Here is a 24110-nt window from a genome sequence, read left to right as displayed (position 1 = left end):
CAGGCTGTCCTTCTCTGACTCAGGAATCCTGCGTCTTTTGTCAGTATCCATGAAATTGTCACAGACTATCTTTAAAAGTAGGGTGAAAGCTTAGACCTTTTGTAATTTTCAACCTGTTTCCTTGGGAGTTGTGTAGACTGAGATGGTCATGGATGAAGCACAGGGATATAGATGGGAAGGACACGGTTGGGGAGGGCTTCTCTCCTGGATGTCTTACAGCAGAACTTGCTCTGGGCTACTATGGAGGAACATGGGAAATGGGGACAGGGACAGAGAGCAGGGAGTAGGTTATAGGGTATGTCTGAGAAGGAGGATGGGAAGGACAAGTAGAAGACTAGGAAATCCAAAGTGGCTGCAGAAGGCATAGGATGGTTGGCCAACCTGACTCTAAATTGCCCATGTGGTTGATCCACTTGCTTAAGTCTCTTCTGGTAAGATCTTTTATTTCTAAAGGGTACTAATATACTCTTTACTAATAATCTTCAACTGCATATCATGTGTAGAAACCGAATAAGTGACACCATTTAGAGTAGGAGGAATATTTGGGAAATAATTGGAACATTTAAAAAAATATATTAGCTTTGGACTCTGTGGTGCCTTAATTGTAACATGCCTCATAGTTCTAAATATTTTTTTCCTTGAAACTGGTTGTAGGTGCCCAGGGTTAGAGCAAGTCTTAGGTCAAAGTTCACATTTAGATAACAACAAATTCATGGGAGCGTACTCTTATAGGTTTTCTCAAGTTCAGGAACATTACTTTTTTCCAAATATGACAATCTGTGTATTGTTCCCCTCGGCTGCATAAGCCAGGGAGAAGGATTTTCTTTTTGTTTATATCCAAGAAGGAAATTCTAAACTTCTCCTTTCTTCTTCCCTATATATAAATATATTTCTCGATTCTAATATTTGTGTAAAGAAAGCAAAGAGGCTGATTCGGAAGTAGGCATAATCCATGTATTTAAAAACATTCAGAATGTTTCCGTCTCTCCTTTAAACCAGAAAATGTCACAGTTTTATACCAGGTGCCTAAATCAAGAATAAAAGATGTGGACAAGTCCTAGGGTTATGGATGGCTAACATGAGCATAGCTTTGGTGCAAATAATGTGCTTCCCCCCCGCTCCCCCACTTCAGGTAGAGTGACCAGCTCCATTTACTCCTTTTCTTTACTTTGTTTTTAAATTCTCCCAAGTTTTGAGTTTTTACCTCCCTACCGGTCTTGGAGTGTGATGACAAATAGAAGCTCTGTTTAACTCTGTGGTTTTGTGTTCGGCCGGCAGTTCCTGAAGAATCCTGTCACCTCTGTCAGCATGGAATTTTTGTTTCCAATTATAATGATTCTCCAAATAATTTGAAAGAACAATAATTAGATCTGGGTTTATTTTTTACTTGCTGTGTGTGGTCTTCTCCTGTAGTCTTCTAATTTAATCAAGTTAAGTTATTTCTAAGCTCCTAATTTGTACTTTTTTTGTACTATAATGCTGACATTTTATTGACCTAATTTTGTAACTTTTGCCATCCCAAGCTTATCTTATTTTGGACTTTGTTTCTTTTTGTCCTGTCATTTTCTCTGCACAGCTGGTCCTGTCTCCAGACCACCCATCTGGTTTTAAGGTTTCAGATTTTCAGTTCCATAACACAGTCTAAGAAAGAAGGAATGAACATTTAATTGATAGGGCAGACAATATTAAGCTTGCCTCATTAATTAATCAATTCAAATATACTTCAATGAACCTTTGGGTGACCTCCCATGTGCTCCCAGCCTCAGTTGATGTTTGATTATTTTACACCTGTCAGCAGGAGTCAGTACAGGAAGAATTTCTAGTCTATCGGCTGGTCGGGTCCAATTTGTGGAAAAATCTGTCTCAAGTCAGCGTGGCAGCAAAGCAATAGTGGGCACATAATAACCTATACATTTGGGTGTAGATGGAATTACCTGTGATCCTGCATGGATTGAAGGATGTCCATTTAGACTTTCAGGTCGTGCTATTCCAGAATCATGTACTGGGAGATATGGAAACATTAACGCATCATGTTCTGCATTTGTCCAGTAGGCCCTGTAATATCTGTTTTGCTTACTGGGAGGCTATCAACAAATTCAAATAAGGAATAATGTAAGCAAGGCTTCCAATTTGTAGATTCCAAAAAAAAAAAAAAAAAGCATGAAAACAGTATTAACAGCTTTGAGATTAAATGGTGAATTGGTATGGTGTGTGAATTTTAAAGTATAAAATTTAGTGGTTTCATAGCACGCTTATGAATATGAGTGATCATCGCCACAATCTCATTTTAATCTCATTTAATCTCACTACCGAAAAGAAACCCTTTATCCATTATCAGTTACTGTCCATTCCCTGGCCTCGATAGTTGGGAAGCTACTAATCTTATTTCAGTCTCTATGGATTGGCCTGTTTCAGGTATTTCACACAAATGGAATCCTACAACACGTGGTCTTTCAAGACTAGTTGCTTTCACTTAGCATAATGTTTTTAAGGTTCATTCACATGGAGTATTTTTATTGCTGTGTGGTATAAATTGTCATGGATAATATGCCACAAGTTGTTTATCTCTTCACCTACTACTGAAGGACATTTGGATTGCTTCCAGTTGTTTGCTATTACACTAGAACATTAATGGACATATCTTATATGGATGGACATGTCCATTTTTCTTAAGTATATGGGAATTAAATGGCTAGTTACACAGTGGTGTACACTTACCTATTTAACAAATTACCATCCTGTCCTATCCATGGATCTTATTCATACTTCAGGAGAGAAAATCATGCAGGGCCTTACACCAGGGGGCAGGACTCTTAAGGATCATCTTGGAATGCGGACACAGTCAAGATAGTCTCTTTTAAATATTTTGGATCCTACTTGTTTAAATTTTGTTTAGAATTTAAGTATCTATGCTCTTGAGGTATGTTGGTCTATCATCATCCTGTAATGTTTTTATTACTGTGATTAATGTTTCTGTTACTGTGGTTATCTAGACTCGAATTATTTGGGGAAGTACTAATTCCCTCTTCAATTTTCTTAAACATTCTCTATAAAAGTAAAATTATTTCCTTAAACCTTTGATAGAATTCAGTACTTGGATCTGGAATTTTCTTTGGGAGCAGACACTTAATGACACATCTAATTTCTTTAATAGGTATGGATGGAATCCTTCAGTTTTATTTGTAAATAAAACTGGGGGAGAGGAGGCAGAGAATGAGTGAGCATGTGCATGAGCATGCTTTGGTAGTTTTCAAGGAATTTGGCCATTCCATCTAGTTTGTTGAATTCATTGGCATACATTTGTACATAATATTCCCTTGTTATTGGACTAATATATGTGGAACTTTTAGGGATGTCCTTTCTCTTCTATATTGATATTGGTGTTTTATGTCCTTTTTTCCCTGATCAGTTTGATTAGTAGTTTGCCAACTTGATTTTGCTCAAAGAAATAACTTATAGTTTTATTGATTTATCGTATTGGTTTTATTTTATATTTTACTAATTTCCACTCTGATCTTTTTACCCACTGTTTTTTTTTTCTTTTGCTCTTCTAGTTTTAAGATGAAGACTTAGCTTCTTGATTTGAGACTTCTCCTTTTCTTAAATTCTTATCCAAATTTTTCCCACAGCAAGTTTGTTGAATCTCACAAATTTAGATTTTCACTCTGATATGTCTATATTCTCCTTCAGTTTGAAATATTTGCTAATTTTGATTTTGATTATCTTTCAATCATGGATTAATAATAAGTGTTAGTTTCCAAATATTTAGAGATTCTCAAAATTTTTAAATTTAATTCCATTGTTCTCAGAAAATATCTCCTATAACTTAAATCTTAAACTCATTCAGACATATTTTGAGATAAAGAGAGAACGTTCTTGGGCATGCACGAGTGTGGAGAGGGGGTAGAGGGTGTGAGAGAATCTTAAGCAGGTTCCACACCCAGTGAGGAACCTGATGTGGGGCTCGATCTCATGACCCCAGCTGAAATTAAGAGTCCCATGCCCAACTGACTGAGCCACCCAGGGGGCCCTAGATATGTTTTATAGTTCAGAAAGTGGTCTATCTTGGTAAATGTTCTGTGGACACTTGAAAAGAATGTGTATTCTGTTGTGAGGAGCAGTGTTCTACAAATGTCAATTAGATTGAGTTGATGGAAAATGTTATGTAAATACTGTTCTTTGTGTATTCTTGTTCCATCCTTTTTTGAGGAGGTATTAAAATCACTATAATTGGGAATTTATTATTGCACTTCTAGGAGTTTTGGCTTTATGCATTTTGAAGTTCTATTGTGTATATAGACTTTTAGGACGTGACTATGATGTGTCTTGGTGATGTTTTCTCCATGTTTCTTTGCTTAGGATTTGTTGAGTTTCTTGGATTGTAGGTTGATAGTTTTCATCAAATTTAGGAAAGTTATAGGCATTATTTGTTCACATATTTTTTTGTCTTTGACTTCTCCGAATCTTCTTTCCTTTAGGGACTGCAAATACAAATATTAAACCATCTGAAGTTGCTCCACAGCCCAATGATGCTATGTTGTTATTGTGTTCTCTTTTATCTGCTTTCATTTTGGATACTTTTTATTGCTATTTATTTAAGTGCACAAAACTTTTCTTCTATAATATTCAATCAGCTATTAATTATATCTAGTGTTTTGGGTATTTTTCATTTTTTCAATCTTGGGTATTGTCATTTATATTCTCTAGAAGTTTGAGCTGGATCTTTAAAAAATGCTTCTCATGGCTCTACTTCACTTTTATTTTTTATTTTTATTTTTAAAAATATTTTATTTATTTATTCATGAGAGATACAAACAGAGAGAGAGAGAGGGTCAGAGACATAGACAGAGGGAGAAGTAGGCTCCATGCAAGGAGACCAACATGGGACTCGATCCTGGGTCTCCAGGTCACACCCTGGGCTGAAGGCCACGTTAAACCGCTGAGCCACCCGGGCTACCCTCTACTTCACTGTTAAATATGTGGAATATATTAGTAATCTCTTTTAATGGCCTTCTGTGGTAATTCTTCCACCAATATCAATTCTAGAGCATTTTTAAATTGATTTTTATCATAAGTCATGCTTCCTGTCTCTTTTATGGTAATTTGTTTGGATGCCAGACATTGTAAATTTTCTCTTACTGGGTGATGGATATGGTTTTTAAGATTTAAGTCCAAAACAATGCTTAGTTGAAGGCTAAGTTTTCTCCATTACTGAGACAATGCCCTTCTGTGTATTTTCCTCAATGCTTGTAAATCTTGAAGTCTATCCATCTGACGGTGGTAACAGGCTTTAGTCCTGGTCCTATGCCTGTGCTGGGCACTGTTGTTAATAATCGCCTCCTGTGGCTCTTTCCTCCCTCTCAGGCAGTTTCCTGACCTGCATGTGCTAATCAAGCCAACAAGCTAAAGCTATTGTTAAACTTACTCATTTCCTGACTTTCAGAGATCATTATTCTTTGTGAACTGGTGTCCATTGCCTTGCCGACTGTTTCATATATTTTCATTTTTGTGTCAGATGATGGAGTAAATCACATTTGTATTTTATCATGGCTGGAAGGAGAAGTGTACCTTCTTTTTTAAAAAACTGAATTTTATTATGTGGCTCTACCATAGCTTATTTAGCTAATTCCTTGTTACTGGGCTTTTATGTTCTGAATTTCAAACTATAGGAAAGAGTTTGAAAGTGTGACAGTTGAACCAAAGGGTAAGTGTGTCCATAATTCTGATATTTCTAGATTTATCTCCCATTGGTAGGTATTGTACCATTTTTGCATTTCCCTCTAGCAATATTTGAAAATGAATACCTTTTAGAAGACTGAGGATATATACCAAAAGGAAGAAATCTTCAGTGTCTAATGAATATCTCACCAGATTTCACATCTCACTCTTTTGACAATTTTGTGGCACAAAAATAAAATGTCCCAAGGCTGGGTCTGTTTGTAGAGTCAATGGACAACTCTCTTTTCCCAGGGCTAAAATCAGGAGGACGACCATACTTCATTTTCCTGGTTTTTATGTCCTTTTAAAAGAAGCAATCTGATACTGCATTTTCTCAGAAAAAAAGACCTATTTCATTCTGTGTTTCAATTTCTACTTTCTGAATTTGAATACTCAGTTTACTTGATCACTTCTGAAAATACATTCTGTAAACATAACCCCTCTTCCAAGAATCCAGGGAGAATCTGAAAGTTGACCATGTCAAGTGCAAACTCTTCTATAATTATATACTACTCTTTCCTATATAGCCTCATCTTCTAGTGTTGTCCAATCCAGACACTACATAGTGATCTGTATTGTAAGGTGGTACAGAGGAGTAGGAGAGAACAAAACAAGTGCTTTAAAAATGACAACACTTGAGTAATACTTGTTCTCCAGATATATTCTTTACGTGTCCACATTCAAAATCTTCGTTCACTTTATGCCTTATATTTGAGTTCTCTCATAATTCTATCCAGCAACTCCAATCCTATTAATGGTATTGACTACCCAATGATAGAGAGGTGGATGTTCAAGCTAGATGGTCAGATGCTCATGCAACTCCAATCCTATTAATGGTATTGACTACCCAATGATAGAGAGGTGGATGTTCAAGCTAGATGGTCAGATGCTCATGCAAAAACAGTGGGGAAAGGTTACATTCACTTGTTTTTTGTGACCTGAGTGGTTGCTCTTTAAAAGTTGCCCTTTCCATAGATTGGTTAAGTTTCTTTATGGTTCTACTTTTTATGACAGATTTCTTCTGTGTCAGAGAGGCCATCTATTGTAGGTTCCCTCCCTCACTCTTCCCAAAACATAAAATTACTCCATCATGAATGGAAAAGAAGAATTAACAAAGAGAAGTTTTAAGATTATTCTTTACCCATGCTATACAGGGTGGAGTGGAAATATTCAGACACAAAAATTTTTAAGAACTCCGATTAATACAGTTAATTTTTTTGTCTTTAAATGACTCACTTCTTTGGGGAAATAATTACTTTTTAAAATTTCAACTGCCTTTTCAAGTTGTAATTTTAAACCAAAATATAAATTTAAAATTAAATAGTATACATAGTAATTCTCTGCATAACATAACCTAGGAAATACCTTTGAGGAAAATTACTAGGAAATAAGCAAAGCTTTCTTTTTTGGTAACAATAAAGATTAGAATTCTCCAAGTGGTGGAGCAAAAATAAGAATCTGGTTCAGTGATGACCTGAAAATAACATTAGAAATTGCTTGGAGGTGATTACAGAATGCCTGTAGCTCACAGGAACATTGCATAATTTGTCACTGCTAGGAGGACAGAGGACCAATCTGAAGCCATTTGGAATTGCATTTGTTTAACTGAGCTGGACAAACATGTGGGAGAATTGTTTTGTATGTACATGTAGGAATAATGGATCTGATTGCTCATTACCCAATCACTGTATTGGGAAATACTTACCCTAATAAGATCAAGTGCATTTTTCATCATTCCCCCATGATTTTATCAGACATTACATATCCCAGTTTTTCACTAAAATGTATTTGTATTTTTAACCTGAATTTAGTGTTAAAATTTAGAAGATGCCTCTCAAATATCCTCAGCAACAGGGGGTGGGGTACAGGACATGGAGGCCCTCACTTGCATGGATGCAGAGTTGGGCTCTAATTCCTATCTGTGATGAATTATCATAGATAAAGTACCAGTTGTCAAATTTTTAATGTGTCAACAATCTTCATTAACCACTCCTCCTTCTACTTAAAAAGCCAAATGAAGGAAGAAAGGGTTAGAGAAATATCTCTAGATTAAAAGTCAAGATCATCAGATTCTATCTAGCACCATGCCTTTAAGAAAATTCACATCTTAAATGTGGAAGTTGTACTACCTTTCACCAAAGCTCATTAAGTAGAGACTTTCTCTCCCTTTTTGTCCCAACTAAGGCCTACTGTGGAGGGTTGGGAACCAGCCAGCACTTGGGGTGGGCTGAGGAAGGGTGACCAATCCCTGATCAGGCTTGGCTAGGGCAGGGCAAAAATGAGCATTGACCTAAGTGGGGTTTGAAATCTTGATGACTGTAAGCGAGGAGAGATTTTAATTAAGGGAATGAGAGGGATCCCTGGGTGGCGCAGCGGTTTGGCGCCTGCCTTTGGCCCAGGGCGCGATCCTGGAGACCCGGGATTGAATCCCATGTCAGGCTCCCGGTGCATGGAGCCTGCTTCTCCCTCTGCCTGTGTCTCTGCCTCTCTCTCTCTCTCTCTCTCTCTCTCTGTGTGACTATCATAAATAAATAAAAATTAAAAAAAAAAAAAGGGAATGAGAGAGTTGCTGGGACCAAAACAAATAGATTTATTATCTGAGAGTGATAGAATACAGGGTGAGACCACCTGAGATTCTGTTTTAAAGGTGAGGAAGAGGAGACTGATGTGGTAGGTTTTCAGGGGGGCAGCTGCCAGGAGCAGTGGTTTTCTCCATCTACTTTGTGAGGCCTAGTCTGTTGGAATACTGGTTTTGCCTCTTAAAAAAACAACCCCCCCCCCCAAAACGATTATCTAAATCATAGGTCCACAAACTCTTTGTAATGGGCCAGGTAGGAAGCAGTTTAGGCTTTGTTGGCTAAGGGTAAACTTAAGGATATAATGTAAGTCCTTAAATAACATGGCAGGAAACATAATTGTACAAACTTCTTATTAAACTCAAAATACAACAAAGATTGAGCATAGCATCTTATAATACAGATCTGTTTATGAGAAAAATTATATTTTTATCCTATTTCTTAATTGGTGTTCATATTCCCTTATCAAGTTAGTAGCAAACGTTCATCTGTATAAGGCAAACCTCACTTGCAGGCCATGCAGTGACAGGTGGAGGGCCAGATCTGGTCCACAGGCCATAGTTTGCCTAGGTTGCTGAATTAAAAAAAAAGTTTTACTTTGCTTTATCACATTTACAAGAATAGAATGAATAAAATGTGATGGTATTGCTCCTAGAAAATGAATGAAAGTTGAGGGCAGTTTGGAGTAATAGAATAACCTCTATTGGACCAGAGTAGGGCTTCTTTTCTTGGCAGTATGATTCCATAAAAACCAAGAATCAGAATCACAAGAAGTATCCCTTTTGCTAAAGTAAATCTTTATTTCATCCTCTGCAATCACATAACTGCTCTGCATTTTTTAAAAGATTTTATTTATTTATTCATGAGAGACACACAGAGAGAGGCAGAGACACAGGCAGAGGGAGAAGCAGGCTCCTGCAGGGAGCCTGATGTGGGACTCATCCCAGGCTTCCAGGATCACATCCTGAGCCAAAGACAGAGTCTCAACCACTGAGCCACCCAGGCATCCCAACTGCTCTGTATTTTATGCATCCTTTCATTATTGCTAAGGTCCGTGGACGTGCAGATCATAGTCTGTCCCATTGACCTTTTCCTTGTATGTGGAAGGATGTGAAAGTAGACTTCTAAATGCCATAGTTCTCAATATTTACCTCTAAGTTACAAATGGTGTGTGTAGGTGTGTTGGAAAGGGACTAAGCACAAAAGTGAAGGTAGAGGAAGCAGAAGGAGCATAAATAACCATGTAAAGTGAGATGAGGGCTGCCGGGGCAGAGGATAGCTTGTAGACTGGAGACCACGATGCACCATGTTTGGAAATCATGGCTGAGCTATATCACGGGTCCAATGTAACGTGCCAGGACCCTTGACCATTTCTGCACCTCACATTCAGTAGCTTCATAAATATGCACCAAGTGGGAATATTACTATAGGAAGAATATTAGTTAATTTATCATGCTTTATCACCACTGAATTGGCCAGAGTTGTGGATTAGTAATCCCAATCCCTGAGGCCTATAAAACTGTCCCTGTTACAACTGTTCCTACTTATACTTTTGACTGTGGGTACCTTTCAGTTTTGTATTATGTTCAGACCACCTGTTACTCGTTTCTTACCTCTGGTGTCTGTCTATAGCACGCTTTAAGAATAAAAGCTAAAAATGAATGAAACCTTTAAAAATGACTACAGGAACAAATTTGCTCTAGGTAATTATTTTGTTTTTGAACTTTTACTTTTAGGTAACCTCTATACCCAATGTGGGGCTCAAACTTACAATCTCAGGATCAAGAGTCTCTAGCTCTACCGACAGAGCCAGCTAGGTGCCCTCAAACACTGCTGTTTTAAATTGAAATTTCTTTTCGTAGGAAACAAACTGAGGGTCACTGGAGGGAAGGGGGTAAGGGATGGGTAATTGAGTGACGGGCATTAAGGAGGCCACATGATGCGATGAGCACGCGGTATTCTGTGAGACTCATGAATTACTGACTCTACCTCTGAAACCAATAAAACATTACATATTAATTACTTGAATTTAAATTAAAAATTTTAAAAAGATGATACAGAAAGTTCCCAAAAACCTTTCCGCTATGTGGAAATTGTCACAATGAATAAATTCTTGTTGATACGTTATTCTTAAAAAAACAATAAAATAAAAAATAAATAGCAATTTCCTACCCTGTATAGTCAGGAGCAGAAAAAAATACTATTATATATATATTCATTTTTCTACTAATATTTAATATGATTCTATCTGAATAAAGTAATAATCCTTAAATCTTCAAGTATTTATTGGTCACTTTCTGTGTCTGATCACACTGGGCACTGTGCGGTTTGCATAGCTTTTTGAGAAGCAATTCTCCATTCTACAATATTTCAGTCTTGATGATCCTTCCATTATTTTTAGGTGATCGATCAATAGGGTACAATATACCAAATTATGGTTCTATAAACATACCAACTATGGAAGTAATTATTTCATTTTTCTTAAAAGATGAGAATTCCTCCATTTGTACCTATATTTCATTCAACTCAATGAATTAATCTTTCCTACTCTACTTATCTATATATTTCAGTGTTTAAATGTAGCACATTTGAAATTTCTCATTTTTTAAAAAATCAATGATTTGTTTTTATTTTTGGGCTTGCTAGTTTTGAATTTTAAACTATAGGTAGCATTAAGGAAAAGAAATGTTGTATCTTACATTTTGAGCATTTTTAGGAAGCCCAAAAGTTCAACTGTCAACCAATGAGGAAACTTTCTGCATAAGACTGTTAACTGAACACATTGGATGATAGGAAGCTTATAAACAAACATTCCATTTTTATGAACTTTGCTGGAAAGTTAGCTAGAGCTAACTAAGGTTGGAGGAGGCTTTCCTTAGTGATGAAATCAATGGATTCTTAAGAATCTGAACTAAGCTTACAGTTTTAAGGCAGTACACTCTTGACCTAGGTATTTGACAATCACTACAATTTCACATTTATATCAATACTCATTGTGTTCTTTAAATCATGAAATCAGTGAAGCATTACAATTACTGGTATCCCTTTGAAGTTGAAACATTAGGTGACATAAACACTAATCATCCAGCATAGGGTTCCCATATCTTGCTGCATTATAGAATCAGGTGTGCACTCTCAAATCCCACACCCATGTCACAACCAATATTAAATAAGAATGTGGATGGCAGTCAGTCATCAGCCACTTTTTTCTAATTATTTTTTAAGAGCAATTTTAGGTTCAAAAAGAAAAAAAGAAAGAGCAGTTTTAGGTTCATAGCAAAAGTAAGCATAAAGTGCAGAGTTCTTATACACCCCTCACTCCTCTATAAGCATAGCCTCCTCAACTCTCAACATCCCCTCCTGCCACAGCTAGAGTGGGATATTGTTACAATGGATGAGTCCACATGGACGTGTTATCTTCCGAACTCACCAGATGAGATAGCTGAGAACCGCTACTCCAGCAATGGGACATAAACAACTAATGGTGCACTGGTTTGCATCATGTAGTTCTATTTGGCATTTAGAGCTCACGTTCATGCTGATTGGTCAGGAGCCTGTATGAGTAGTGAGTGGCCTCATCATATGTATTGTTTAAACATCATGACTATGACGAAACTATGATCCACCTTGACAACTTCCAGAACTTTAATCCTATGGAAATACCTTTCTTATGTGGACCTTTACCTATTTTAGATGTGTGTTCAGGCATTTTAACTAGCATTAACTATTCTTACATGGAGAATTGAATGTGCAGGACAGTTTTTGCCACCAATATTTTAAATTTCTGGATTTTTCCCCCCAAATAACCTTTAATTTCAAAGTAAATAGCAGAAATTTCCCTTTCTACCTTTGAAAGTAAATTTCAAAGGAGTAAATGGCAGAAAAAGCAGGATGGAAGCAGCAGGTGAGGATCCCACTGCTTGAGCCATCCCCAGTGAGATGCCCGCCTGTCTCGCCAGAACTGCTCACCAGAGGATGCCTTTCTCACTGTGTCTTCAGTAGACAGGGCTTAGTTTGTTGGGACTGCTACAGCAGAATACCATAGACTGGGTGGGTTGTAAACAATAGACATTTATTTCTGGAGTCTGGAAGTCCAAGATAAAGGAACCCTATTGATTCAATGTCTGGTGAAGACCCACTTCTTGGTTCTTAAATAGCTGTCTTTTCACTGTATCCATGCATAGTGGAAGTGGGGAGGGGGTAAGAAGAGTCTCTTTAATAAAGGCACTAATACCATTTATAAGGGTTCCACCCTCATGACCCAGTCATCTCCCAAAGGCCCCAGCTCCATATATATTATCACCTTGGGGTCAGGATTTCAACATGTGAATGTGGTGTGGGGCAGACATTCAGTCTACAATAGCTGGTCTGTTCTCCTACTTTAAGGGTGGGGATAGCTTTATATGGCTTCGCCAGGTGAGTGAAACTAAGCCAGTGGAATTATATTTCACTATTTTCATATTTTTTCATAATTTCCGCCTTCCTGGCACAAGCTAAGATGCTCTAAACTTTCCTGAAATGAACAGTCTGTGAATACCAATATACCATAAAGCACCTGAAAATTGTTTCACAGAGAAACACAGTAGCACAGAGCTATCTGAGCCATTTCTGTATTGATAACACAACTTTGATTTTACTACTTGTCTTTCAATACGCATAAAGAAGATGAGTATATAAAACAACGTAATGCGGTTCCATCAGGAAAATTACAGGCTTGCCTTTATGCCTGGATTACACCAATGATAAGAGTACTTCACACGAAGTGTGTGTGCTCACGCTCTATATCGATCTATGGATCTCTATAGATTGTGCCTGTATTCTTTATATGTTTAGATTTATCAGTGATGGATACTATATAGGTAATCTATAGATATAGATCTCTAGTCTAGAGCTATGGATAAATCTATAGATACACATAGAGAGTGCATTTGTGTGTATACACACACACACTCTCTAGAGGGCCTTAAGTACTTGTACCAGTAAAATCAGGTATATCCTGGCGTAAAGGCAGGCATGTAGTTGTACAATACAAAAACATGAAAGAATTTTATAATATATATAGAAAGAAGCTTAATAGACTGATTTCTTAAAAAGCAATGAGATAGACCAGTTAATTCCCATATTCCATTTTCTCAGACAAAACTGTTTTCTATGTAATCGAATGTTTCTGCTAATAGTATTTCTTACATAGGATATTCCTGGTAATCAGTAAGATTTAAATATGGGTGATGGTATATATTTATTACCTCACTATCACCATAACCTCCCCTCATCTAGCCATCTAGCTAATCTCTATTCTTACGAGAAGGCATTGAACATTTCTTATTCACAAGGGACTGTGTTGGTTACAGAGATCTGAGAGGTACAATATCTGTGATCTCCTGGCGTCACACAGCCTGTCTGGGGGCCTTACTAGTGAGGCAATCGTGATGGTACTGTGTGGGTTGTTCCAGGCTCCCCAGGGCTTTGTAAGAGGTGTGATCTAATTGTAGGTGGCTGGAAATCACACACTTCACAGGAGGACCTGGTTTCCATGCTCTTATAAAGGATTCTCCACTGACAACATGAAGGACGGATTGTAAGCAGAAGACGTAGATGGAGCAGAACAGATGCCATTGTTTCACTCAAAATCTAAGTCTTGACCATCAACACAGCAAGGGGAAGGAGAGGAGGGGACATGTGTAAAAATGTTAAAGAGATGGAATTCCAGGGCCCATTGAATGGACAAAGGAAGGCAGTAAAACAAGAAGTTGGCATTGACTTTGGTAAATTGTGTATTAGTCCAAAGAGGTGACAAATATAGCTGTGACAATGTTCATATGTACATGCAAAATAGTTCTTAGGCAGCAGTATGCATGTTAGGAATAAATGCAACCCTGTGGCATGTTTGTGCACATGGATGTGAGGTTGCAAATGATAGGATAGATAAGATAATTGAGAGAGCTAGGGAGCTAGTCACCATATTCTTAAAGAATATTACAAATGTTTGATAAAGTTAATCATTTAAAAGACATGCATAAATTAGTGAAATATTCTCAAGTATCTCAATATATATCAAGTTGATAAACTGATTTTGCCAATGTCTCTAGGTTAATTATTACATTGAAGTAGGGGCTATTTAGGCTTTGTATCCCAAAAGGCTAGGTTTTAAAAGAAAGTGTGCCTGAGTGACTCTGAAGTTCAAAAGGCTATAGTCCCTAGACACAGGATTTTAGTAAGGTTGGTCTTGGATGATCTGGCAATGACCCCAGGTCATAGAAACACCGGGTTGATGAAGACCTTAGTTTCCCCAATTTGTCTCTAAATGCCCAACAATTGAGCATCTGGCTTTGGAGCAAACTCTTCTAATTCCAGAGATTTCTTCCCCAGGCAACTCTCTTCCCTGCCACAACACTGACATCTTTCCGCTGCATGGTCTCACCCATTGCCTTTACTGTTGGTTAAACAAACAATCGTGGAAAGAGGAGAAGAAATGAGATCTTTCACATTTGCTACTATGTGTTCTTGATGTCCTTCACCTCCCCTGTCTCCTCTCCAAGAATATAATTTTTAGTTTCTTTACCTCCATTTCTTCTAAAATTTCTTTCTCCATTTCTTCCTCCAGTTATGCCCTTTTCTGAACCAGATACATATGTGTGGATCAGTAGATACTCATATTTATACACATATATCCACATGCACTCCTCTTTGCTCCGAGTTGATGGCTATACGCCACATGCAGGATCAACTTTTCTCTCGTTAACGAATGCCTGCTGTCCCCATGCTTGCTTAGAGTGGTCCTGTTTGAGAGCAGTGATATTATTCTTGCAATGAAAAGAAATCACATTCATTAATATTCTCTCTTTTCTAATTAGATAAGACTTGAAAGGAGTTTATAGCCAAAAGTGGTCCGGATGTCTAGGATGGGTTTCAGGGTGTCTGTGAAACATTCGAGTACTTATGAAAGATTTTGATATGTGCATTTTTCTGAAGATAGGATCACAGATTCAGTCACAATTTTGAATTGCCTGTGTCCCGCACAATATTAATCACTGACCTGTGGTCATTTAGTTCTAAAACGTGGCCAATATTCCCCTCTTTATTTTCTCGTTTGTTTTGTTTTGTTGTTTGTTGGTTTGTCTGTGCTTTTTATCAGCCTCCCTAAATCCACTTTGGAGTAAGGTAGAAAAGTACACAAAGGCCCTGGTGAATATTTCACTAGTGGCTTGGGAGTTTTTATTTTTTTTTAAAGATTTTATTTATTTATTAGAGCACAAGCGGAAATGAGGAGCAGAGGGAGAGGGACAAGCAGACTTCCCAGTAAGCAGGAAGCCCAAAGCATGGTTTGATCTTAGGACCCTGAGATCATGACCTGAGCCAAAGGCAGATTCTTAACCAAATGAACCACCCAAGCACCCTGTGAGTTATTCTTAACATTGTTTTATTTAACAAGCTCTGTGGAAACTCTCCATGTTGGTAGTTGTAGAGCTTTGGGTTGACAATCTGGTTAACCTCTTATGCTTCAGATTTCATATATATATTTATATTACAAAGTTATCCTTTTGTGTCCAGAAAATTAAGGAACATACATGAAAACACTGTTGATTCGATGAAAGCCTCATTTCTATTTTTTGCTGCGCTGGACACTTTCCCAAGCTTCTACAAGTTTTTATGCATTAAGACTCATACTAACCTTATAAGGTGGATATTATCATTCCTAATTTGTGAGGCGAGACATTGAAGCATAAGCGAGCTTAGTGACGTGCTCAAGGTCACGTATCTGTGTGGAAGAGATAGGATTTAAACCCTTCTATTTAGAGAGCTTGCAGGTTGGGTTTGTTTCTCTTTAAACCACTGTGCTGTCCTCTGCTACCTTGCAAGAGCTCGTTCAGTGGGACGGAGGACTGGAAAGGGGACCCGTGTAGAATGGGCAAATCATTCTATGCTTTTGCTAGAATCCTGGAATAATAGGAGAACCATTCTCCTAGATCCAGAGGTCCCACAGCTGTTGGCAATTCAGCTTCCCTCTAACCCTCTAGAAGTATCAGAAAGCAGCTGTTGGAAAGGCAGAGCTGCCAGCAACTGCTGAGTGAGCAGGGAATACCTCACTGTATGCAGAGGGTGATCGGGTGTCCGCAGGGTGACAAAGGCTTATCCTGAGTAGCAGCCCAGGGCTGATGGGGGAACGGGTGGGGGTGGGGGTGACCATTTCCATTTGGGATTTTTTCCAAGAGAAGGTTTTGGAAGCAATAACAGATTTCAAAACATGGGGTAGTGTTAAGACATCTTGGTGTTCAGAAAAATCACACCCAGAAGCACATGTGCTCTCTTCAAATGGGGATTTAATTCAAAGCTGATGATTAATGAATATGTTCAAATCTGTATGTATATAACATTCCTGTAAACTCTATATGGGGTGAACAAAACAGTCATTAATTTGAAGGTACATTTTCTCTCTCAGTCCAACTTTCCAATGTTCCTTAAACATGTTGTTTATGTAAAATTTATTTATAGTAGATTTTTGCTCTCACTCAGTAATCACTGCAGAGATATATATATAAACAGGAAATCTCTCCCTTTAGTCTCAGCTAACACCTTTGTTATTTATACCAACATGCGTAAGTCCCGTTATGATATAACATCTGTTGCTAGAAGAATGGTTTTTGGCAGAAATGAGTAATTTATTTTGAACTAAGCAAAAGAAGAGATCAATCATGGAAGAGAAAAATAATCTTGCTCCATACATTAAATATAATTCAGACCAAACTTACACAATTTCATGCAAATCGGCAGTAATTTAAAGCTCTTCCTACTTTACTCCTAGATGGTAACAGAAACTGAGAATTTGGGCCATAAGTCCACTCTTCTAGATGATCTTACAAGTTTTTAGGGGCTCTATGGTTTATCCTATTCTTGACAAAGGTTTTTATATTGATAAAAAGTTTGTATTTATGCTAATTAGTGTTTACCCTTAACTATTCTGTCTCTTATAATTGCCAATGTTTCTCAGAAAATTCTAATTTCTTACTTTAAAATCTCTTCCAAATTCTTCCATGAACTCAGTTTCTTAATAGAACTTATATATATAAATATTTCTTTCAGCTGTATTTTTGACAAAACAAAGCAAATGGATATAAATGTGGTTATGAGTGAAAATCCCAGCCAATAAATAAATAAATAAATAAATAAATAAATAAATATTCTCCTTTTTTGAGATGAGATTCATTTTAAAAATTATAAATCTAATGTGTACTGTAGGAAACTTGGAAAATATGTAACAGTAGGAAGAGAAAAAAATGTGCTTGTATTGTCCTTCTTGGAACTTCCTCTGACATCAACGGTCCAGAACCTGGGGTGTTGGATCAGAGAAAAATGAAAAGTGCAGAAATTAGTTGGAGCACATCTTTATCCTAGTTCATTAGCCTAAGATTTACAGCTGTGAGTGAAAAAGCATAAATATCTGGAAAAAAGGAAGCTGCGTGTGTGTTCCAAGTTACCATCTTATCGATCATACATATTTTAGACTTGTCACTACTGTAATTTTTTTTCTTGAGGTTTACAAATCTCATTCGACAAATCCCATCGAGAGCATCAGCAATTCTACAAGGTGAAGCTGACTCATTTGAACAACACAGCAGCTCAGAGTGACTTCAGTGACAGTGGAAAGCATTATTGGGAAGGATCGTTAATTATCTGTCCTTTTCTTCCAATGGTCCTACGTTGAAAAGAAAACCTCAAGTTTATGAGTGATGGTAAATGAACCAGGCATGAAGGGAAGAACAAAACCTGTTTCTAGGTTCCCATTATTAGCTCAAAGTAGATTCTGAAATTATGAAAGATAATAATACTAGATTCCATGTTGATATAAATGTGTTCTTCAGGCTAAAATTGCAAGAATGCTTTAAATCCACATTCTATTTGAAGAATCCTTTTCATTTTAGAATACAATGTTGTGCATTTGGGTCCATCAGGGATTAGAGGCATCGAGTGATTTCCAGGCTCAATTCCCAGCCCTGAATGCTCTCCTGTCCTCTGCCGATGCCTCTAAAGGCAGAGTGACTTTATATGTGTGCTTCTTACATCTTGGGACTTTTCTATCTTCTCCAAAGCAAGTCTCCCTGTGTTCTGTGTGCTCTGCAATTGTAGGTGCCCCACAGGATGCCACTCTTGGACTAGTGCTCCTTCTAGCTGCACATTGTCTCCTTTGTCAGTCTCATCCAGTCTGAGACTGTGTCGATGATAACAAATCACTGGTTCTCTAATTTGCATCTCTGGCTTTTCTCTCTTCCCTGTACTTTACTCCCTTATTTCCACCTGTGAGCCACATGTCTTAAAGATGTCCTGACATCACCTCAAATGCATCAGGTATTAATAGGACTTTTTTTAAAATCCAAAACCTGTTTTTATTTGCAGATGACACTATTTGAGCTGCCAAAATCTCTAAATCTTGGAGGATGATTAGAACTGTTCTCAGTTTTATGTTGGTAAATGTTTAACCAAGTTTTCTCAAAAACAACAATTCCTAATACATAGCATGGGCTGATTAGTGGGGTAAATATTCTTGCCAAGCTGTCTAACCTTCCAGTGAGAATCACTGACTGTAGTGTTGCAAAGACATGAACACAATTGGTTCTGACAAGCTGGTATAAGCTGACTATAGCTTGCCACTGGCCTATTGGGAAGAAACAACGTGGGCCAATGTCAGCTGAAAAGATAAACAAATGACTCAATAAAAAATACAGAAATACTCAGTATAAGTATTGCTTCTATTAAGAGAAACATAGTCCTGCACAGAACATATTTTTAGATACTCATTGGGTGGGAGTGTGAGCGTGAGCTTTCATTTCACCAGCGTTGTTCAAAAAGTTATCTCATGAACCTTGTGTGGTAGAAGTTGGAGAAATACAGACTCATTCCTGAAGAGCCATGTGGTTGAAGAGCTCATTCGGTCAATACCTAAAGTATTGCTTGAAGGGGCACTGTCACCAGTCACACCACCAGGCTCTGTCTTTGATTCTTTCAAAATGTATAGTGCAATTATAAACTTAAATTTCGTCATTACCTGAAGCATGGGGGAGTAGTTATCACAGAGGATGACAAAGTCAGGATTGAAAGAGAATTCTCACAAGTTAAAATAATGAATCACCATAACAACAAAAATGTAACAGCAGTGTCAACCTTTGCATTAGGTCAAAAAAATAATTTACAAAAATTTAGGTGTGACAAAGCACCATAATATTTGCTTAAAAAGATATGCAGGTTTTAGATGGTTGCAAACTCAGTGCAAAGCAAGAGAGAATGTGAGTTATAAGCCAGCTAAAGCATTCTTAGGTGACTTTAATAGAAATGTAGCTAGCATAGAGCAAGGTGCCACAACCCTGTAACTGGCTAGTTGAGCCAGTCTGGACCGTGAGTCTGCAGACTAGAAATTTCCAGGGGTTTCCATGTCCCACCATGACTATTACATCAAAGCCCAGCAGATCATCTCTTCTTTCCTAAAAGGTCCTGCAATCTCCTATCTTGTATCATTTCCATATATTTGCCTGCACTGTTCCATTGGCCTACCACTTCTCATTCTCCCCAATTAAAATCCATCTATGTTTTAACTTTTCATCATTTTTAAAAAAAAATGTCAGTCAAAAATACTCAAGCTCTTCCACTCTGCATTCTCAAAGATGCTCATACTCTGATTTAGCGCTTAGTTTTTTCCCCTTGGCATTTGTTTGTCTTTCGTGTCACATACACATTTATTGAATGCTAGCTTTATGCAAGGTGCCATGCCTTGCCTTGTCACATACTTGATTTCTGCACTAGAAGTTAGTACTTTAAGGACAGAGACCCTGTCTCATCATCACCATTGGACTTTCAATGATTAGTGGAGCTTAGGAAAGAAAACGGACTTATATTGAACATACAGTATCTTAGAAACCATTTGAACTTCAAGAAGGTTATCATGGAACTAACACCAAGAATCAAGGTTCTCTCAGGTTTTGGGGGGGGCCCTCACAGTAACAGTAAAGGTGACCTGGCTTGGATTTTGTTCTTGACCTTGGAATCTCACAAGCATGTTTATTTACTCACATATGGGCCAAGCAGCTACTAGACACTGGAGACTCAGTGTCCCATTTAAAACTTTTTAGTCTGGGATTTATCTGTAAGCTGTCAGTCCCTGACAAAATGCTGACTGTTACCTGCAAATTGTTCTTTGAGTAAGAGGGCCCATGTTAAAAAAAACTTGCAGGACAGCCTGCTTCTCCCTCTATGTTTCTGCCTGTCTCTCCTTGCCTCTTGTGAATAAATAATAAATAAATAAATAAATAAATAAATAAATAAATAAATAAATAAATAATAAAATAAAAAACTTGCAGTACAGTTTGTTCTTCACACTTCTTAAGGAGTCAGAAAGTCACCCAAACACAAATCCTAGCTGTATTTTTGAGGACTGTCAGTGATAAAGTCAGCTGAGATCCTGTCTTGCCCAGAGTCCCCCTCTACTTTTCCAGTCATGTCAAAAGAAATCATAGCTTAAGTGAGGAGAGGCTCTTCTTAAGGGCCTCTTAGGATCAGACTCCAGAAAATCAGGAGGCTCAGAAAAGAGTATGATAATTTGGCAACTAATCTTTTAGCTCAGCACCAACAAATGTGACTATGAGCTGTGTGCTTATGCATTTTCTCCTCCTGTTCTACTGAAGGGAACGTGCATAGCAAAATAAGGAAAAGAAATATCCTTAATGAAAATCTTTAATTGATTTACTTTTTGTTAAGACATCCATAATATATATATTTAGATTTTCATAGTATTTTAGTAATTTTAATAGAATTTCACCGATTGAGTCCTGACCTGTTTGCTCGTGAACTGGTATCATCTCTGAGACCATTGGAGTAAATGTTAGTATAACACTGAACCGTAATAGGTAATAACAATAAATAGTACACAAGACTTACATTAATAAACATGCCAATGTTTCTTCTTAAAAAAACTTTTTTTTAAGATTTTATTTATTTATTCAAGAGAGACACAGAGAGAGGCAGAGACATAGACAGACAGAGAAGCAGGCTCCCTGCTGGGAGCCCAATGTGGAACTCGATCCCAGTACCCCGGGATCACGAGCCAAGTGGAAGGCAGATGCTCAACCACTGAGCAACCCAGGTGCCCCCAATGTTGCTTTCAGACTGGGAAGTTAAATGCTCCTGATTTCTCAAGTCATGATGGATAGACTGGCATCTCTCTGTTCCATTATAAGAAGCGTATGCTCACATTGGATGGGACATCCTTCTCCTGACTCTGGAACCCATGCGTGTCTTTACCCATATTATCTCTGTAATATTCATTGTTCTGATGATAGGAAGATGTCAAGTGGGGTGTCTGCCAATTTAGCATCTGAAAAGTTGAGTCACAAAGCAGTTCAATGACTTGTCTAAGGTCATAACCCAAATCAGTGGGAGAGCAGTGAACATACTTAAAAGTCAGTGCTAACCCTTCTTCACAGAAAGCTATAATTTCAATTTCTTTGTAGTGTCTTGTTCACTATAAAAATATGGGGAATGTTTTCTCTCGTGCAGCCTCCATTTCTTTTGCTGATGGCAGCTGTAACTCTGGTTGCTTATCTCAGAACAGAATTTAGCTATAGTATTTATAGAATTTGCCATAGCAGGGCCCCCGCCACTTACTCCTGTACTCTGACTAATATTTGAAATGGGGGGAAATTATGCCAGGGAAGAATGAAAAAGATTGGGGGACTATATCATTCTTAGTGTACAAAAAAAGCAAGCTGAAATGAGGAATAAGAAGAATGGAACTTTGATTGTTAATAGATGCTTAAAGACTCTGAGATCATTGTTAAATGAAATTTTGGTTTGCACGTGCAATGTCTTCAAGATTCATTCAAATGAAATGTGCGTGGGTGTGTGTGTGCGTGTGTGCGCGCACATGAGATGTATGTGTGTGTTGGTTTATGTGACCATCTCTGGCTTTTCTCGGTGTTTGGAATATCTTAATAAATCAGGCTGCTCTATTACTTTATTATATAAACCAAACCATAATGTAAACACATTCAGTGTCAGTTTATTTTTTATATTGAGGTGGAACATAGACAATAACCTGAAGTTAATCTGAAGGATATAACTACAATTTTAGGGAACAAGCGTCTTTCGTAAGAAGCAGACCATCAGAATGTGTGAGAACTCTAGTTCTCTTTAGAATGAAGAACTTGTGAGTTGTCACTGAGAACCATTCTTCCACTTAAAATATAGATTTTAGCAAGCTGAATATATAAATTTTGGAAGATTTGTACGAAAAACCAGCCCTGATAAGACACACAGACACACACGCACCCCATTAACTTTAATTTTTAACCAGTGAACTATGTGAAAGTACTAGTGACATTATTATATAGTTTTATAAATTCTTGTGAAGAAACCCAACATATTCCATATTATTAATTCGTAAATCCTACACTTTGAAAGGCAAGGGATGTTTCTGACTTTTGCTTTCTTTTTATTGCAGCTACTCACATTTCTCCATGCTTGCTTTTTTGGCATATAATATTATTGGGGGTGTGTATGGGTGTGGTGTCACTATATTTGTAATTTAAATACAAAATTGCTCAGCCATCCATCTTGTTTATTTTGCACTGTCACATCTGAGGGGGTACAACGCTCTGTATTTTCTCACTCCTTAGGTATAAACAATGACTCTTGGTTTGAGTTTGTTAGTAATTGAATGCAGGTTGGTTTGTTGTAATGACAATTCTAATAGTGTAATTTTTCATAAATGAAAATCCTCATAGCAGGTATAAGTAGTTTGCAGTATATTACAATCACAGGGTTCCATAATAAAGTGCTAATTGTAACTTGGCTTTAAATGCTACATTTTGTATGCAAATTGGCCTGCAGGGAGTTATTATTTGGTGTACCATTGGTAAGAACACTAACATTAGTTTATAATTTGTTTGAAGTGGCACACCATTATTACTAATATATTAGATGTAGTTTATAGAAAAATATTGCTTTCTCGTGGAAAAGAAAAATATTTTGTTGTACTTTGAAGGAAAACACAGACTAATTGAATTGAGAACCCAAGAATTTCATACAGATAGAAGTGAATGGAAATCTGAAACATATTACATAATTAAAATCTTTATTCACCCCAAATTATGTGTTTCATAACCTTAGAGCAAGGGCTGTTTCTATTTTTGCAAAAATATTCTGATTTTTTTCCCCTCACTACATGTAATCTGAAAAACAAACAGGTAAATGGCCTTCTTATTGGTTTTGGTGGGCAGCAGAGCTGAAACTTGTTTGGTAGTTTTACTTAGAGTTACCATTCTGGTAGTTGTCTGGATAAGTAACTTGAAATGTGTGTATACTCCTGAGCTATCCGGCTAGAAACGTGATGGCTGACTACTTACTATTTACTTGATAACTGGTAGTAACAATGCAGTGTGTGTTGTAGAGAGTAGTGTAGATGGAGTAGTAGTGATTCACATCTGTCTCTATGCTCTCCTTGTGTTTTTTTCTGAATTAAAGAGAATTATTTTATTCCTTGATGTCTATTAGGTCTCCTGACTATAAAAAGGTAAACAAAACTAATAATCAACACAGTCCTGTGCATTCCTAAAGTGAGCCCAGTGAGCCCGTAAGAGCAGGGCATAGGGTTTTCTCTTCCTGACTTAGTGGGTGAGCATGAACTGAGTCAAGACTGTTGGCCATCCAAGCAGAATGCCTGGCTTAAATGAACCTAGAACACCATCCACTGTACTGAAGTTCAGTGTTTGTGCCTGGGTTAATAGGTTGAGATCCTCAGCAAATCATGAAGCATGTTGTAAGTACTAGCCA

The 24110-nt window shown here is 37.4% G+C and overlaps 1 long non-coding RNA gene across 5 annotated transcripts in view; it reads left to right on the top strand.

Moving 5' to 3' along the window:
• The window catches only part of LOC111091707, a 158702-nt gene that overhangs the window by 66737 nt on the left and 67855 nt on the right, over positions 1 to 24110 (top strand). The gene's annotated exons all lie outside the window — the stretch shown is intronic.

Source organism: Canis lupus, chromosome 22 (genome assembly GCF_011100685.1).
Source record: "Canis lupus familiaris isolate Mischka breed German Shepherd chromosome 22, alternate assembly UU_Cfam_GSD_1.0, whole genome shotgun sequence".
Lineage (NCBI taxonomy): Eukaryota > Metazoa > Chordata > Mammalia > Carnivora > Canidae > Canis > Canis lupus.
This window is presented reverse-complemented; position numbering and strand designations above follow the sequence as displayed.